We start from the raw sequence: 19932 nt of genomic DNA on the forward strand, positions 1-19932 counted from the left end.
CAAAGGTTTCCTAATTGTGCAGAGCCTCAGAGCCCTTCCCCATTGAGATGAGTGGAGAAGGCAGACCTGCAACATCCCTGCTGAAGTGAACAGGGCAAGTTTATTTGCACCTTGACTGCAACCAGGGGTATAGTGCTTCTTCTGCTCCTTTTAAGCTTGCACACCAGTCCTTCCTTTCCAGGTGCTTGAAACCCCGGTGGCTACTGCCTAGAGAGAGGAAGGTTGTCTTTACTTCCAGGTGTTGAACATGCACCTTTCTTGATGCAGCAATACTTGGGAGTGTCCTTACAGAAGTATGCTTGACGATAGGGTGACCATATGAAAAGGAGGACAGAGCTCCTGTATCTTTAACAGTTTCATAGAAAAGGGAATTTCAGCAGGTGTCATTTGTATACATAGAACCATAGAATAGCAGAGTTGGAAGGGGCCTACAAAGCCATCGAGTCCAACCCCCTGCTCAATGCAGGAATCCACCCTAAAGCATCCCTGACAGGTGGTTGTCCAGCTGCCTCTTGAAGGCCTCTAGTGTGGGAGAGCCCACAACCTCCCTAGGTAACTGGTTCCACTGTCATACTGCTCTAACAGTCAGGATGTTTTTCCTGATGTCCAGCCGGAATCTGGCTTCCTTTAACTTGAGCCCGTTATTCCGTGTCCTGCACTCTGGGAGGATTGAGAAGAGATCCTGGCTTCCTTTAACTTGAGCCCGTTATTCCATGTCCTGCACTCTGGGAGGATTGAGAAGAGATCCTGGCCTTCCTCTGTGTGACAACCTTTCAAGTATTTGAAGAGTGCTATCATGTCGCCTCTCAATCTGGAAAAATGGAAAACCTGGTGAAATTCCCTCTTCATCACAACAGTTAAAGCTGCAGGAGCTATACTAGAGTGACCAGATTTAAAAGAGGGCAGGGCACCTGCAGCTTTAATTGTTGTGATGAAGAGGGAATTTCACCAGGTTCCTCATATATACAAATGACACCTGCTGAAATTCCCTTTTCTATGCAACTGTTAAAGATACAGGAGCCCTGTCCTCCTTTTCATATGGTCACCCTAGTTCAACTTGATGACAGATGTGAAGGTATTGTCATAATCTTCACCATATTTCTGGGAGCATCCTTTTGCTGCTAGCCGGGCTTTGTGGATCTCCCCTTCTGCACCACATTTGATTGTGAAGACCCATTTACATCCAATAGCCTTTGTCCTTCCTGATAGTTCTTTAAGAGTCCATGTTCTTTAAGAGTCCATGGTATTTAAGAGTCTTAGTTCTTTAAGAGTCCATGGTATTGTGGAAATACACAACTTTTTCTGGATAAATGTGAAGAGGACCCTATGAAACCCACATCTCGATAGTAATATGTACTTTTCACATGGGTGGGGGGGAGGGGCATTGCTGTGGAGAAACACTCTGGAAAACAGGCAACTGCAGCTTCATGGAACAGGGACATGGTGCAAAAAAAAAACCTTATGTCTGATTACTACGGCAGGGTTTCATGCTAATTTTCCCAGCAAAGTTGCTTCTGTATAAAAATCTGGTAGCATGTGAAGCACCCTTAAGTTTAGTCAATTCAGATCAATGAAGGGGCATCTCAAAGACTGTCACCATGAGCCTCCTCAAAGTTATTAAGAAAGGCCCAAAAGGCAGATGTTGGCCAATTTGGCTGTTGGTGCTGGCTCAAGACTTTTTGCTGCCCAAATGGTACCAACACCCAGGGCCAACACTTCAATAAAAATCTTGCTGCATTATTCAGACACCAATTGCTACCTTCATCTACCACCACCCTCTTTCTTGGTGCATCCTGGTATGGTCACATCCCCTGCTGCTGCATGGGTGGGCTGGCAGGCCTTGTTGGCTGTTTATACCCTTCTCTGTGAAAAGACAGTTTGTTTTGCTTGAGAAAGAGCCTCCAAGCTGGTTTCAGTGTTCACTTTATATGACAATCTAATAGGAACCATGAGATGTGCTGAACACCCCACGCCACCACCATACACACACACACACACACACACACCTCTCCAGTAATTTTGTTGTTGGACTCCTTTGGCTTCCTTTGAAATTCTACATGTTCCAGCTAAGTACAGGGGACCAATTCACTGCAAGTGACTCTGTCCAGTGAACCAATCAGAGCTTTTTGAATAAGGCAGGTTCTAAAATGGAACATGAAACCAGTAGCTCTCAGTCCATTCTAGAAGATGTCGTTCTTATTCAGCCAGTTTTCGGTCTGTCTGTTTCTAGTACTGCATTTCCTTCTCTTTCTGGCCAACCCCGGACTTACAGGGCTGGTGTCTCATGAAACTTGCAGTGCTTAAACCCTTATGCTCTTGTGCCCACAGACTTTCTGATCGCATTTTCCATTCCTCTTTAGATACATGTTGCCTTAGGGGGAAATCAAGATTGGTGATTTGGGAGGAAATAACATCTTCAGGTCACTCACTTAAAGTAATCCTCAAACCACAGCAAGCATATTTTTAGTGTTGGGCAAATTCCTTTTGGTTCCACTCAGAGTCAGCTCAGTAATTACAAGCTTTTTGGCCAGATCTGGGCAGGATCTACACTACTGCTTTATAACAGTATTGAAGTCCACTGACAACTGTTGGGGCCCCAGGACACGTTCCATATACCGTACCATTTTCAAACTGCTTTCATGGTGTTATATCCTGCTTGGTGTAGATCTGGCGCAGGGGAAACATAAGCTGTTTTCTCAGATTTATCTTACTTCTTATGCATTGATGGTGCTCCATGTGCCATCTCATATTGCCCCCTGGGAATTGTAGTTCCCAGTACCAGTCATGACCAAAAGTGACTGGGAAACTGATGAGAGTGTCATCACATGGGGGGGGGGGGGGGGAAATCACATTTGCTTACCGTCGCTTCTCTGCCTGCATGTTTGTCCCTCATTACTTCCTCTTTCAAAAGAGGAAGTAAACAGTGTGCATGTGGGCCGTTTTGATCATGCTGCTTCTCCTGCACACACAAGAAAAACAAAGGTATCAAAAACCATCTGATAGTTTTACCTGCTGAACTCCCCCAGTCTCTGAGCCAAAAATGCTGATTCTGTTGTTCCTTTGTTTTAATTATTTATTAAATTTATATACCGCCCCATACCCAAAGCTCTCTGGGTGGTTTACAAAAGTTAAAAACAGTGCCACACAGAAGCCCAGATTTTAATAACCTCAAGATGAATTCAGCTTTATTTATTATTGGGCTTGTTCAGATGACACTCAGGCTCTGTGGTTAGCAAAACTGTGGTCCTTTGGGGTGAGCACTAATCACAAGCTGTGCTGTCTCACACAACACTTTAAGCCACGGTTAGAGCTGCTAACCCTGCTGCATACGGTCCATGAGTGAGCAGGGTTTAGCAAAACGCATCGCACAAGACGCCTTAAACCCTGCTGCTTAACCAAAAGCCTTAAACGGCAGGGCTTAAGTTGTCCTCTGAGCAGGCCCACTGAAATAGCCAGAGCTTGCAATTCCAAGAAGCAGACTTTATAAAGCAAAGCAGAAGAGATCATCTTTATTTTATTCCTTTATTGTTGTTTGTTTTTTGTAAAAAGTCAAAATCCTAAAATCTCCTTAGAAACTTGAGTGGTTGAAAAATATGTATATTATTATCTCTCTTTTCTCACTCATGATGTTTTTTTCTAGATGGACATGATGGGCTTTGCCAAGTCATGCTGTCTTTTACAGATTCAGGAATTTCCTGACAATTGAGCATGTTTTAATTATGACTGCTTTCTGGATGGTGGTATGGATGTATTTTGGTAGGCCCAATTTCTGAAGGTTTCTGTATAGTTTTTTGATGTGATGTCAGTGACTTATGTGACTAATGGAATAATTGTGACATTTTCCTGTTGCCATAGTTCTTTGACTTCCATAGCCAATGGTGTATATTTTCCTCTTTTTTCCTCTTCCTTTTCGAAAACATTTTTGTCATTGGGTATTGCTATGAGATAAGTGTCGATGAAATATGTGTGTGTTTCTTTTTTGTCTATGACCGTTACGTCAGTATGAATAGACTGTTTTTGTCTATGACCATTATGTCAGTAAGAATTGTTGTGTCCCAGTATATTTTATGATTTTATTATTTACTTTATTTATTTAAAGCATTTTTTATAGCGCCACCTCACCATTTCTGGTATCGTGGTGCTTTACAATCACATATAAAACAATTCCATTAAAAACCCTCAACCCACATTAAGACAATTCCATTAAAAACCCTCATCCTCAATCCATTAAAAGCCCTCAACCCAGTTTAAACCACCCCCTCCCCAAACTCTTGTGAAAATGAAAACGCCTTACAAATGATCTGCATTTTCCAAGATTGTTTCAAGTGAGTATGTATAGTGTGGTGTAGGTTGTTTGATCAGGTTGAATTTGATGGCCAGTTGTTGGTGAATTGTTTTTTGCAGCTTTATTGTGTCTGTCATATAGTCCATTCCTGCTAGAATTTTACATCCTCCCATTACATGGTCTATTGTTTCTTGGAATTGATGGCATTTCCTACATAAATCCGTTGTTACACCATTATCTTTTATGATGTATTTTTGGTAGCTCTTGGTTGCTATAACTTGATCCTGAATAATAATAATAATAATAATGATAATGAAAATTATTTCTTATCCGCCTCTCCATTCTGATCGAGGCGGGGAACAACAATAAATGATAAAATACATAATACTCAATTAAAACATAATATACAGTGTTAAAAACATTCTAAAAACATTTTAAAACATTTTAAAATTTGACTGGGTAGGCCTGCCGGAAGAGATCAGTCTTTATAGCCTTCTCGAATATGAAAATACTATTAAGTTGACAAATCTCCTCCAGCAGGCCATTCCACAGTCTGGAAGCAGCAGAAGAGAAGGTCCTCTGGGTAACAGTTGTTAATCTAGTTTTTGCTATTAGGAATCCTTCTGATTCAGGAAATAGCTCGCCCTTCCTGAACCATTTGTACGATTGTTCTTTGTTTATTTGTGGGTTCTGTATTACGTTGTAATGCTTCCCTTGTAGTGTTTTTTGTGCCCATTTTTCTTTTTTCTCTGCGAGTGGTTGTATTTAGTCTTCATTTTGTAGTGCTAGGTTCAGTGGGGTGTAATTTTTATCTGCTTTTACTATGGCTTTATGAATGGGGGTGTTTTTAGTGTGAAAGAATTCTCCGAGTGATTTTATCTTTTTAGCATGGATTGTGTTCCTGCTTATTGTTATTCTTTCAATGCATGAATTGGAGTGGAGCATGCAGTGTTTTGTGAGTTCGGTGTGATTGAGTCCGTTTATTTCTTCAAGTTCAGTGTGTGACCAGTGTATGATTCCGAATGAGTATGTGAGGATGGGTATTGCATAAGTATTGATGGCTTTGAAAATGTTTTTAGAGTTGAGTTTGGATTTTAGAACTTGTGATAGGTGAGTTTTATATTGCATTCTTAGTTGAGTTTTTACTGTGGAGTGATTGATTTTTGTGTTTTGTTGAAATCCTAAGTATTTGTATGCTTCATTTTCTTCCATGTTATCTAATATTTTGTTATTTAGTATTGTTTCCATTCCTTTTTCCTTTCCATTTTTGTCTAAGTGTAGCATCTTGCATTTTCCTATCCCAAATTCCATTTTCATGTCTGCAGCCAGTTCATCAGTGATTCGCAGGAGGGCTTTTATCTATGTCAATGTCAAAGATTTTGATGTCATCCATGTACAGGAGGTGAATGATTCTGTGTTTTACTTGTTTTTGGTGTTTTATGTTGATGCTGTATGTGGTGTTGTTAAGGGTGTTAGATAGTGGATTGAGACACAGGCAGAACCATAGAGCACCTTGAAATATGCAACATTTGATATTTATTTTCTCTGTCTGTCTGTGATCCTTGTCTGTTATTAGGTGTATTGTCATCCTCTATGGCCTTTGCTAGATGAGGGGTTAGCCCGGTGCAAGGCCCGGGCTTGTCCCTGTGCATCCAGATGATGCACAGGGGATCCCGGGCTCAGGCAGGGGTCAAACCTCCCTGGCCCCGGGGTAACCGGTACCACTTGTGACCCAGTATTTCCCGCATGTAGCCCGTTCCATCGCTTTTCCGGGCTACTGCATTTACTCGCAAGTAGCCGGGAAAAGAGGCGGATGGCACACAGCGCTGCAGCCATCAGGGCAGGGTGGGGAGATGGGGGAGGAATTGGAACCAGGGGGGATGGGGGGAATCGGAGCCAGGGGGATGGGGGAATCGGAGATCGCGGGGGGGATCGCGGACGGGGGAAACGGAGATCTCGGGGGTGAAACGGAGATCGCGGGGGGGGGGGGGAATGGAGATTGCAGGCAGGGGAGAAACGAAGCCAGGAGGAGATGGGGGAAACAGAGCCATGGGGAGAGGGGGGACATCGGAGCCAGAGTGGGGGGACATTGGAGCCAGGGGGAGCGAGGAACCCTTTAAAAAAAAAACCCTTACCTTTATCGTTGGTCCTTTAAAACATGGCCCTTTAAAACAAAACAAAAAAATGGTGGACACGACGGGTCCTTCCTGCAGCCCGTTGCATCTTACGTGTAGACAGGGGTGACAGCCCGCGCTACTTGTAGCACGGGCTCGCCCCTCCTCCTGCACAGATTCCAAGGTAGGTCTAGCAAAGCCCTAAGTCTCCATGATTCTTGTCAGAAAGTTTTGGGCCAAGGGATGTATTTTGTATATTTTGAGTACTTTCTTCAGCCAGTTGTGTGGGGCGGAATCGAAAGTCTTTTTATAGTCTATAGTGTGGAGGTTTCTTTGCTGTTTTTCTGTTTGCTTCATGATGACACTATGTATTATTAATTGTTATTTGCATCCTCTGCTGTTCTTTTTACATCTTTTTGTTCTTCTGTAAGTATGTTATGTTGGGTGAGATGTTAAAGTTTAGTCTAGGTAGTGGGTTTCTTTTTGTCGGGTCGGTTTCTCTCCATTTTGTGAGATTTGTCTCAATTTCTTTTGTCAGGCTGTTCTATGTTCATGTTTCTTGTGTTGTTGTGTGTTTTGGGTTGGGTTGTTGTCTGGGAATCCTCTAGTGGGGTTGTTGTGTCTAGGGTTGCTGTTTCTTCTATGGGTGTTCATGTGCTTGTTGTTGGTGCATCTGTGCGTTTCATGTTGGTATTCTTCTTTATTCATTTATTTTGTATTTCATGTTCCGTTAGCCTTTTGTTGTTGATTATAATTCTTTTTTTTATCTATTAGTCTTTGTTCTGCTACAGTGTACATTAGGAGGGGGTAGATTTCCAGAAATAGTCTATGAAGTTCTGTTTAGTATTATGATGCTATTGTTTTGAGTTGTGTGCTTTTATAGTAGCAACGCATAATGTTCATTTCATCTGACCAAGCTAAGCATTGCCTTGGGTGTCCCGCCTTGGTGGTTGCCGGTGGAACAGGCAAAACATGTCTGGGGGAGTTTGGGTGGTTGTGCTTTTCCTTATTCATTGTCTGTTCATTTCCATTTTGGCCTACTGTTAGGTTCTTGCAGTATTCTGAGTCTTGGTGCTGCCCATTCAAGGCTTCCCCCACCCCAGTTTCTGGAACCATTTTTTTTCACAACAACAGGGTGGTTAACCCTGAGTAGTGGTGGTTGGCTGAGGTCCATGGGTATCCTGTGCCCGTATAACCCTTTGTGGTGGTATTATTATTATGATTATGATTATTATTACATTTCTATGTACAGCACCATGTACATTGATGGTGCTATATAAATAAATAATAATAATAATAATTCTATACAGTCCCAGGAGACTGGAACGCTAAGGTGGGCAGTCAAATGACATCTGGAATTACAGGTAAGCATGGTCTAGGAGAACAAAATGAAGTGGGACATAGGCTGATAGAATTCTGCCAGGACAACTCACTGTGCATAACAAACACTCTCTTCCAACAACCGAAAAGATGGCTTTATACATGGACTTCACCAGATGGCCAACACCGAAATCAGATTGACTACATCCTTTGCAGCCAAAGGTGGTGGACATCTATACAGACAGTAAAAACAAGACCTGGAGCTGACTGTAGTTCAGATCACGAACTTCTTATTGCACAATTTAGAATCAAACTAAAGAGAATAGGGAAGACCCACAGATCAGTTAGATATGAGCTCACTGATATTCCTAATGAATATGCAGTGGAAGTGAAGAACAGATTTAAGGGACTAGATTTAGTAGATAGGGTCCCGGAAGAACTATGGACAGAAGTTCGCAACATTGTCCAAGAGGTGGCAACAAAAAACGTCCCAAAGAAAAAGAAAACCAAGAAGGCAAGATGGCTGTCTGCTGAGATACTGGAAGTAGCCCAAGAAAGAAGGAAAGCAAAAGGAAACAGTGATAGGGGGAGATATGCGCAATTAAATGCAAAATTCCAGAGGTTAGCCAGAAGAGATAAGGAATTATTTTTAAACAAGCAATGCACGGAAGTGGAAGAAGACAATAGAATAGGAAGGACAAGAGACCTCTTCCAGAAAATTAGAAACATCGGAGGTAAATTCCAGGCAAAAATGGGTATGATCAAAAACAAAGATGAACAAAAACAAATCAGGCATTGGACATGCAATGATTTATGCCCCCCCCCTTGTGTTTTTATGTGGATGGAGTAAAAGAAAAAAACAATCAGAAGAGTTGGAAAAGAAAGCTCACCTCTCTTCACAATGCACTTTTGTTGTCCATAAAAGACAGGTGGCCTAAAAACTGTGATTGTATGATCCTCCTCCTCCTCTTCAGGCTCAAGACCCACAGGGTTAAAAACATTAATCAAAAGAACATAGCACACAAGTTTCTATATATCCTTTTGCAGTCTCTGGAACTTCATGACTAAACACAAGCCCCCACAATCAAATTGTCTTATATCAAATACTTATGTACCTGTAGTAAAAGATAGGGGGAAATGTGGGGGAGAAAGGCAACAAAACATGGGTCTCTATAGACCCCAGTTTCAACATTTACCTTCAGACATACTAAATACCCAAGGACTTCTCCATCTTCAGGTTCTATCAGGTTCCAAAGCAGACAGTCAGACTTGGAGTTATTTCCGAACTTGGGACTTAGAATATTTCTTTAGTTTAAGACTGAAAGCTATCTCTGAAGATAAAAGTTAGATGTTTAAGGTTGTTTTTTGCTGTTGTTTCTATGTTTAATTATTCACCTGTCTCGAGGAATTTAGTAATGTTTAGTATAGCTTTTAGTTTCAAGTAACATGCAGTAGGAACAAATAATGTGCAGGAGGAACCATAGGAAGGGTTAACTACTATGTTTTAGTTTAGTCTAATTTGTTTTAGTTTAGCTTTAAACCGCAAGTAGTAAACAGGAGCAGCTATGGAAGAGTCATAACGATGTTAGAAGCTCAAGCGTTATCTTATTAGCTAAATTTGTAATCCCTGCTTTAGCAACTGCAATTCTTTTAATTAATCTTGTATTTACATTGTATTCTCTCTTTTTGTAACCACAGAGAGAGAGAGAGAGAGAGAGAGAAAGAGAGAGAGAGAGAGAGATTGTACATTTGTATAACCACCATTCCACTTGTTTAATTGTGTGATTTTCTACAATAAATAGATTCTGTGGTAATGTTTATCTGTTGAGATTAGATATTTGACTATTTGACTATTTGGATTAGCACTGCTTCCGGACCCATTTGGTATAGGTTCTGAGGTTAAAAGGGACCAAATTTACATTGGTGCATTGGCTGTGAAACCATGCTATTTCCAAAGACAGACAGATAAAGCCGAGCAGCTCCACAGATATAATTGTTGGAATATTTACTGAATTGGATACGCAATCTTTTTTTGGCACAATGCCAACTTTCGTTAAAAAGTTGTTTCACGCGAAGAAGAAGGTAGAGAACATGGGGAAAGAATGTAAAGTTCCTCTGAATTATTTATTGGTTAGCAAGAAGAGTCTCCCAATAGCAGCGAAGTCTAAATTGGTACATATTTGTGAAAGCACAGGGCCTAGCCCTTGGGGGAAAGCATCCTTTCCTGTAACGTTTGAAGAGGATAGTGTAAGCGAGTTGCAGGTACACTATGTGGAGCAAAGGAAAAGAAAGTCAGATAGTATGAAGGTACTGAATAGCATGCCTCTGGCTTATGAGCACTGGGTTAGCACAAGCAACTGAGGAATGGGATCACGTAAAGCTAGCTTTGATAAACAAGGATGGAAATTATGATAAACTGCATCTGAAATGTGGCCTGGACGGAGTTGCCATCAGGGAAGTACGAGCTCTAGTAGTTGTAGTGAAGTATCGCTGCTCATTGGCAGGGTCTTCTCGATCATGAGGGTGCCGGCTATCATACCCTCTATGTTGAGTCGAAGTCGAGGCAACGGAGTATTGGTCCCATCTCGATCTCGAGTCCTTGAGGTGTAAGAGAGAGCAGACCTGGATGATGCTGGGGACAGGTCTCTCTAATGTCGACAAGACTGTCTTAGCGATGGGGGCAAATCTATTACAATTATCGGTCTGGGTGGGGACTGATCTCTTATTTCTCCCTCAGAGAGGGAGGCAGTGTTGCCCATTCATGTCTTGGTGTCGATGGTCTAGGTGTCGAGGCTCTCGATACCAGTGCTGTCAGTATGGGTGAAGGTCTCGGTAACAAGGGCAATATTGGTGCAGGCGGAGGTGGTGGTGGTACGACTCCCAGTTTTTTTGTGTTTTTCGACTCATGTCGAACTTTACAGGCTCCTCTTCTTTCGTTTGGAACCTCTGAAGAGGGTGTCTTGCTCTTAGAGCTTTTAGCTAGTTTCTTAGCTCTAGCAAGAGAAGAATACCCATGAGTCATCAAATCAGAATGGCCCAGAGTTGGGACGGGTGATTGCATAGGGTTTATAGTAGGATCCATCGATGTTCATGATGTTGGTTTGTCCACTGCCAGGAGGGCTTTCTTCCAGAGAAGTGCCTTCAAACGATCAGAGAAATGGCATCTCGTTTGTTTGGAAAAGCTCATGCAGTGATGGCACGACTCCACAACATGGGATTCACCCAGACAGACAAGACAAAGGGAATGTCCATCTGCTGGTAGTAATTTACTGCCACATCTCACACATTTTCTGAATGGAGCCTTCAATGCCATAGGCAGCGAAGGCAAAGAAAACGAAACCAAAAGGAAGAATAGCAATAATAAGAATTTTTTTTAGAACAAAAAGAAAAAGTGAGAGGAAAAGAAAAGAAGGTAAGAAAAATAAAGCATTTCAAGAGTTTAACTCATATTTGTTGTAGAGCGAAGCTTCCTCAACATGTCTAGAAAGGCAGTCGAAGAGAAACTAGGGGAATGGGTGGGAACCAACTCAGGCATGTGCAGAGCCCATATGTGTGATGCACAGAGACCTCAAAGAAGAACTAAGGCACTCCATTCACTGTCACTGTGCCTGGATTCTTGCAGTTGGGTAGTATGTGTTACAAAGGAATCATGTGGTGCTCAGCCTTTATAAGGGAATGGCAGATAGCTGGTGCCATTTCACAGTGCACCCTCCTGGGCGGCAGGGCATGACTATGGGCACAAGTGCAGAGTGGGTCAAGCCAATTCTCAGCCAGAGAAATTATGCCCTCAAGTGTGTGTGTTGGGGTGGGTGGGCGGCTGAGCCTGCAAGAATCTTAGACTTTTTCAAATAAAAAGATGGAAATGCTAGGAGAGACTGGAATGTGCTCCTTTCCCACTGGAATACCTTAAAGCCTATTGCCATAACCCCACCCCAAACTAATACAAAATAAGTGCAGCCATCTGAATGGCTCTGTTGTCAAATGCTTTTGACAAACGGATTGGGTGTTTAAGTGCCCAAGAAAGGCTATGCTGTGCCAGTATGGGAGAGCTATTTGCACCTGAAAATCGGGCTCTAATTTTAAAATGAACATTTTTTGTGTGGAGCTGACAGCACTCAAAGTTTCCTAAGTGACCAGACAAATGGAGCACTTTGTAATGATACCAGGACAATTTATCGAACAGCTGCTGTGATTAGTGTTAACTAAGCTGCAGGATGAACATTTGGTTCAGTAAGAAAATGTCCTTCTAAAGGGGCTTAAGGGCTATAATGAGGGTCTGTGGATCCCACCCTCACACCTCCCCACTGTAGTTTTCTATATATCCTTTGGGGTTGCTAAGAGACCAGGCATATTTCTCTACACTCACATCCCAAAGCTTTCCCCCCTACCAGGCTTCCCATCTGCATTATATACAACGGTGGTAAAAAGTGGCCATAATCTTGCTTTAGTAAATGTCACTACCACCACCACCAGGCTAAAAGATGATCAGGGCTCCTGCAGATGGAACCTAAAATGGCTATGGACTTTTGGCCCACAGATGAGGCCAGCTAAAGTCCTTGCCAATGTTCGATTTCAAAACGCCATTAGGCTAGGAGAAACAAAATGGTCTGGGATGGAACCAGGGCAGAATCTACTGAATCAGGGGCAAAGACTGGAAGAACAAAGGTTAACTACTTTTCTGTCCTGGATACTGTGATAGTTTCATTGGTCAGAACTAGAGCTGAGCAAAACAGGGGAAGGAGACACGTCTGCAACAAAAACACTTCACTCCTATGAGATGTGCCACAGCCACCCATTTCTGGAATTCGTGTGTGTGTGTGTGTGTGTGTTTGTGTTTGTGTGGGGCCCTTCCAAGAAATTCCTGACATGTGTAGCTGATAACTTTCTCCCACAGAACGTGGAGGAAAGAACTAGAGGATTGGCTATCCTTGACTTGATACTAATCAATAGGGATGACGTAGTGGATCAAGTGGCAGTTATGGGATCTCTGGGGGAAAGCAAACACGTCACTGAGTGTAGCCATACATGTACTCTGGATTTTAGGAAACCTGATTTTAATAAACTCAGAACTATGATAAGTAAGGTCCCATGGCAAGTGAGCCTAATGAGAAAAGGAGTCCAAGATGGGTGAGAGTTTTTCAAAAAGGAAATTTTAAAGGCACAATTATAAACAATTCCAACAAAGAAAATAGACAGTGCTCTTCAACATTTTTATTAATGATTTGGATGAGGAGGTGCAGGGAACACTTATCAAATTTGCAGACAACAGAAAATTGGGTGGGATAGCTAATACCCCGGAAGACAGAAACAAACTTCAAAGTCATCTTGATAGGCTGGAGCACTGGGCTAAAAACAACAGAATTAAATTTAATAGGGATAAATGCCAAGTTCTACACCTAGGAAAAAGAAACCAAAGGCACAGTTACAAGATGGGGGATACTTGGCTCAGCAATACTACAAGCAAGAATGATCTTGGAATTGTGGTATAGAATCATAGAATAGTAGAGTTGGAGGGGGCCTAAAAGGCCATCGAGTCCAACCCCCTGCTCAATGCAGGAATCCACCCTAAAGCATCCCTGACAGATGGTTGTCCAGCTGCCTCTTGAATGCCTCTAGGATGGGAGAGCCCACAACCTCCCTAGGTAAATGGTTCCATTGTCATACTGCTCCAAGGCCGTTGCTAGATGAGGGTTTAGCCCGGTGCGAGGCCCAGGCTCCCTGCTGTGCATGCAGACAACGCACAGGGGATCCCAGGGTCAAGCCGGGCTAAACCCTCCCTTGGCCCGGGATAACCAGATCCCCGGCTGAGCCCGGGGCTGCGGAAGATCCAGTTAGTTCTGTGGCTTTTCCCGGCTGCTTGCTTACTCGCGAGTAGCCGGGGGGAGATCACAGATGGGGGGGCAGAGGTGGCATCGGACATGGCGAGTGGGGCGAGCGAGCGGGGGGGTTGGACAGGTGAGCGGGGGTGGACATGGCAAGCAGGGGGTGGACATGGCAAGCAGGGGGGTGGACATGGCGAGCGGGGGGTGGACAGGGCGAGCGGGGGGTGGACAGGGCGAGCGGGGTGGACATGGCGAGCGGAGGGGTGGACAGGGCAAGCGGGGGTGAACATGGCAAGCGGGGGGGTGGACAGGGCGAGCGGGGGGTGGACATGGCGAGCGGGGGATGGACATGGCGAGCGGAGGGGTGGACAGGGCAAGCAGGGGTGGACAGGGCAAGCAGGGGTGGACATGGTGAGCAGGGGGGTGGATATGGCGAGCGGGCGGGCGAGCAAGCGGGCAAGCGACAAGGGTGTGAGTGGGGGGGTGAGCAGAAGGACGGGCGAGCGAGGGGGGCGAGCGAGGGGGGCGAGTGGGGGGCATCATACATTGGGGGGGAAATCGGGGGCAGGGGGGAACCTTTTTTTAAAAAAACAAGGACTTACCTTTTCGTTGGTGCGCTCCTGCACACATGGCCCTTTAAGGTTTTTTTGAAATGCAGGACGCGGCGGGGCTTTCCTTTCCCCGTCGTGTCTTACGTGTAGAAAAGGGGGACGGCCCGTGCTAGCTGCAGCGCGGCCTCGCTCCTTCTCCTCTCCGCATTAACTGGTAAGGCCCTAAGAGTCAGGAAGTTTTTCCTGATGTCCAGCCAGAATCTGACTTCCTGTAACTTGAGCCCGTTATTCCGTGTCCTGCACTCTGGGAGGATCGAGAAGAGATCCTGGCCCTCCTCTGTGTGACAACCTTTTAAGTATTTGAAGAGTGCTATCATGTCTCCCCTCAATCTTCTCTTCTCCAGGTGAAACATGCCCAGTTCTTTCAGTCTCTCTTCATAGGGCTTTGTTTCCAGAACCCTGATCATCCTGGTTGCCCTCTTCTGAACACGCTCCAGCTTGTCTGCATCCTTCTTGAATTGTGGAGCCCAGAACTGGATGCAATACTCTAGATGAGGCCTAACCAGGGCCGAATAGAGAGGAACCAGTACCTCACACGATTTGGAAGCTATACTTCTATTAGTGCAGCCCAAAATAGCATTTGCTTTTCTTGCAGCCACATCGCACTGTTGGCTCATATTTAGGGTGACCATATTTGGGAAACCAAAAAAGAGGACACCTAGTGTGTGTGTGGGGAAGCAGCTTTCTGAGTCCTGCAAAAAGTACGTTATTCCCCCACCACCTTAAAGAACCCGATTGGAGTGGAGGGGGGAAAGGATTTCATTCTGCACCACCACCATCCACTCCAATTGGGGCCTTTTCTATAATGTCCACGAATGACCCACTTTCCCCTTTAAGACCTCAATTGGAGCTCGGGGTGGGGGAATGATGTGCCTCAAGAAAGCAGGTCATTCCCTCCTGCCATGCTAATGGCAGCCTTAAAGGGGGAGGTGTGTCATTCCAGGACATTATTGAAAATTATAGAAAATCCCCCCTGACACCATGGAAAGAACAAAAACCAGGACAAGTCCGGGGAAATCCTGACAGTTGGTCACCCTACTCATATTCAGCTTGTGATCTACAACAATTCCAAGATCCTTCCAGATTGTAGTATTGCTGAGCCAAGTGTCCCCCATCTTATAACTGTGCGTTTGGTTTCTATTTCCTAAATGTAGAACTTGGCATGTATTCCTATTCAATTTCATTCTGTTGTTTTCAGCCCAGCACTCAAGCCTATCAAGATCACTTTGAAGTTTGTTTCTGTCTTCCAGGGTATTAGCTATCCCACCCAATTTGGTGTCATCTACAAATTTGATAAGTGTTCCCTGCACCTGCTCATCCAAATCATTAATAAAAATGTTGATGAGCGCTGAGCCCAGGACTGAGCCCTGCGGTACCCCACTTGTTGCCTCTCCCCAGCTTGAGAAGTTTCCATTGATAAGTACCCTTTTAGTCCGATTCTGTAGCCAACTGTGAATCCATCAGTTGGATACACTAAGAATTGACTGTGTAGTTCTGGTTGCTCCATTTCAAATAACCTTTTCTGGAAACAGTACAAAAAAGATCAGAGAACAAGTTCAAGAAACACCTTTCCTGTTATGAGAGGCTGAGGCCTTTACAGTCTGGGGGTGGGGGGAGTAAGGGGAAGGTGGATAGAAAGAAATTACAAGAATTTGAGCTTGCCCAGTGAATCATTCAGAACAGTCCAAAGGAATTCACTGCCCCAAAATGTGGTGATGACCACTAGTACAGATGGCTTTTGAAAAACATTAGATAAATATATGGTGATGTGGAGGAGGAGCAATAATAAGAATAATGATGATGATGATGATGTGACTAACTGTTCGCCATGACATCTAAATGGCGCCTCCATGCCCAAAGGCATCAAGGGGACATGCAATTTGCCTCCATGTCCCACTTGTGGGCTTCACAGAGGCATTTAGCTGCCGCTGCTGGAAACATTGCCCCCATGGTCTGATCCAGGTTCTTCTTATGTCCTCAAGCCACATTTATCTGAAAGCATTTGCACCTGCTGCAGTTACAATCAACACCTGGCATGACTAAGGATCATAATCCACAAGTGAAAGAAATTAGCCGAGAAAAATAGATACTCTTCTCTTGTCTCCATAGTCCCATCTGTTCCCTTAAAATATCCAGTTAGGCATCAGTCCAGCAAAGCTCTTAAGCACATGCTTAAGTTTCAGCCTGTGAGAAATCCCACTGGCTTCAAAATGGGAAAGTGCTTTTCTTTCTCTCTGGCAAATCCTCTGGTTTCATGATGTTCAGATGAATGAAACATCTGTCTCTGATTTACAAGCCCTTTCGGATTCCCCTGTTTAAGGCAAAGACTGGTGACTTTATGTAACAGGGCTGTAGTTGGTTTGATGGAGGAGGCGTTCCAAGCAGGATCCCAGAGTCAGTGTGGTGATATTTTAAGAACACGATACTTTCACTTTGACTGCGCCTTTTCTTCTGAATAAAGCGGGCGGGGGGGGGGGGACGCGAGGGCAGGGGGGTGGTCTGTGGCCAGATTTTTCCGTGTTGCTCTTCTGCATGAAGCCTTGTGCATCCTGCATGCTCTGTATCACATACCTGTCCCTGTACTACCTACAGCGTGCTGACCCTTTTGGCAAGGCCAGTCCTCTGTTTCATTTATTTAAAACAGTGGTTCCCAAAGTGGGCGGTATTGCCCCCTTGGGGGCGGTGGGATTGCATAGGGGGGCGTTAAGAGACAAAGGGATGGCAGGGGGGCACTCGAGGTGGTCTCTCCAGAAGGTCCTAAAACCCAGGGACCGAGCAGGAAAGAGCGGCAAATTCAGCTGCTCTCCCCACGCTGCTCCTGCTCAGGAAGGACTTTCTCACTCACGCAGCCGCTCTCTGCTCCTTTCTCAAGCCCTCAGCAGCCCCACCAGAAGTAGGGGGTGGAAGAAACACCCACAGGAGGCAGCAGAGCAGGAAACAGTGGCGAATTCAGCTGCTCTGCCCACTCTTCTCCTGCCTAGGAGTGCCCAGGGCTTCTTTCCTGCTGGAGCCACCGCCACTCGCTCCCTCCCTCCCTCGGCCAGAGCTGCTCCCTCCTCCAAGCTGCCCTGTAGACCTCTCCTGATAGTTGCTGCACAAGGCGGGAGCAGCAGCCGTGTGGCAGAGAGGAAGGAGAATGTGGAGGATGGCGGGCGGCAGAGCAGCTGCCAAGAACAGCAGTCAGACGGCAGGCTGGGTGGGGAGCAGGACTGCTTGTGCTGCTGCAAGTTATCACCAGGCTCCCTTCCCCTGTCAGGAGTTGCAGATTGGGGCCATCTCCCCTCTGAGCTGCTGCCCTCCTGTCCTAATCAGCCCGGCAGCTATTTTGAGGCTTGAGGGGAGGGGGGTTGGAAGGCGAGAGAGAGAGATGCTGTGTGTCTGTGTGTGTGCTCCCACCCCCCAAAAAATCTGGACTACAACAGGATTGGGAGAGAAAAGAAAAGGGGGCGGGAGAGAGAATTGCAATTCCCCAGGTCCTTCCTGGCTAAAGAAGATTCAGCAGCACCTTTTTCCAGAATGCTTGCTGAAACCATTCCTATCTGCCCTTGCTTATTTCAGGGTGTCCAACCCCCTTTTTTCAAGCATTATTTTAGTAAACAGGGTATGTGTGTATCTTGTGTCACCATAAAAACAGAGCTGTGACACAATCCTAAGTATGTCTACTCAGAAGTAAGCCCCACTGAGATCAATAGTCAATAGAACTTACTCTGAGGTAAATGTGCATGGGATTCAGCCTGAAAATGAAGAGAGGGTGAAGAAAAGACAGGGGAAAATGAACTGTAGAAATAGAATAGCAAGGTAACTGTGGGATATTTAACCATATTTAAAGACAATAAGTACAGTAAAATTAGTGCTCCTCTACTTCAGTCCCAGCCAGATTTTCCATAGGAAAACTCTGTACCAGGTGGAAGGTAATTATTTTAAAATTTTAATTAAAATACATTATCCTTTCCTATAACAAAATGGTGCTTACTCCTAAGTAAGTGTGTTCCACTGAAGAAGGAAATCCTATTTGATTCCTGTATTCATGCTAGTGTGACATGATAAGTTAAAGGCACAATTTTATGCATGTTTAGACAGAAAAAAATCCTTCAACTCCTAGAATCCCCTCTAAATGGGAAGCACCTGCCCCAGGCTTGCCGAGGGAGGGAGGGAAACGAGAGCGAACGCCTCTGTTTGCAGCCAGCGTGGCAGGGCACACCAATTGGATTTTGAATAAAGTATTCAATTAATTGTTACTGTTTTGAATTTTATTGTTATTATCTTCCTTGGTGGGTCGTTGAAAACCACTATTCTGAATAATGATTTTTATAGTGTAGGGTAGGGTGGCACTGGGCATGAGTTTGTGGAACCAAGGGGGCGGTGACCTGAAAAAGTTTGGGAACCACTGATTTAAAACATTTCTTGGCCTCCTTTCAGGGCAGAGGCCCTCACGAGGTGGCTTACTACAATAAAATACGCAAAACATTAAAAACAATAAAATATTAAAAGCAGTAAAAAATATGTTCACAATAAGATAGAAATTAAAACAATAAAACCAGCAGGAACAACAATAGCAGAAATAAGAGTATACACCATGGGAAGACCATGATAAAATAAAATGTTTTTAAGGCCTTCCTGAAAGCCTGCAAGGATGGTGCATGGCAGACATCTGATGGAAGTTTGTTCCAGAGGTTTGGGGCCACCGAAGAGAAGGCCCTCTCCCGTGTGGACACCCACCTGATTGCTCTCACAGGTGGGCAAATGAGAAGGGCCTCTCTTTTTTATCTTAACATGTGGGCAGGCTGATATGGGGTGGGAGGCAGTCCTTCAAATAACTAGGTCCCAAACCATTTCGAGCTATGAAGATCAAAACCAGCACTTTGAATTTTGCTTGGAAACACAGAGGTACCCAGCACAGCTGGCACAGTATAGGCGTTATGTGATCAGATTGCCTCACCCCCACCAATACACGGGTGGCCACATTCTACACCAGCTGAAGTTTCTGAACCCTCTTCAAAGGCAGCCCCACATACAGCGCATTATAGTAGTTCAACCTGGCTGTGACTAGTAATAATAATAATAGTAATAATAATAATAATAATAATAATAATAATAATAATAATAATAATAATAATAATGCACAGAAAACTGAGGCCAGCTCCATCCTCTCCAGATAGGGCTGCAGCTGGTGTACCAGCCTAAACTGCGTACTTGGTCTTTCCTGGGGAGTGCAACTCCATCTAAGACCAGCTGTAAACCTCTATCCAAAGTAGTTGTTTTCCCCACCCACAGAACCTCCATCTTGTCTGGATTAAGTTTCAGCTTGTTCACCCTCATCCATCCAAAAACAGCCTCCAGACATTCATAGAATCATAGAATAGTAGAGTTGGAAGGGGCCTACAAGGCCATCGAGTCCAACCCCCTGCTCAACGTAGGAATCCACCTTAAAGCATACCTGACAGGTGGTTGTCCAGCTGCCTCTTGAATGCATTGGTTCAAGAGTTCCACAGCCTCCCTGGGATGTGCAGATGGAAAAGAGAGATAGAGCCGAGTATCATCTGCATACTGGTGACTCTTCAGCCCAAACCTCCTGAAGACTTCCCCCAGCAGTTTCATGTTGTTAAAAAGCAGGGGGGACAAGACAGGACCTCGCAGCACCCCACCAGCCATGGGGTGGAATAGGAGACCCCCAGCACCACCTTCTCAGCCTGCTCCTCCAGAAAGGACCAGAATCACTTTAAAGCTGTGCCTCCCAAGCCCAATCCAGATAAACAATCCAGAAGGATACCATGGTTGAT

At 44.6% G+C, this 19932-nt stretch overlaps 1 protein-coding gene across 1 annotated transcript in view; it reads left to right on the plus strand.

Annotated features, from left to right (window-relative positions):
- The window catches only part of LOC134409383 (putative uncharacterized protein ENSP00000383309), a 72943-nt gene that overhangs the window by 41177 nt on the left and 11834 nt on the right, over nt 1–19932 (plus strand). The window lies entirely within an intron of this gene.

The sequence above is a fragment of the Elgaria multicarinata genome, chromosome 15 (genome assembly GCF_023053635.1).
Source record: "Elgaria multicarinata webbii isolate HBS135686 ecotype San Diego chromosome 15, rElgMul1.1.pri, whole genome shotgun sequence".
Lineage (NCBI taxonomy): Eukaryota > Metazoa > Chordata > Lepidosauria > Squamata > Anguidae > Elgaria > Elgaria multicarinata.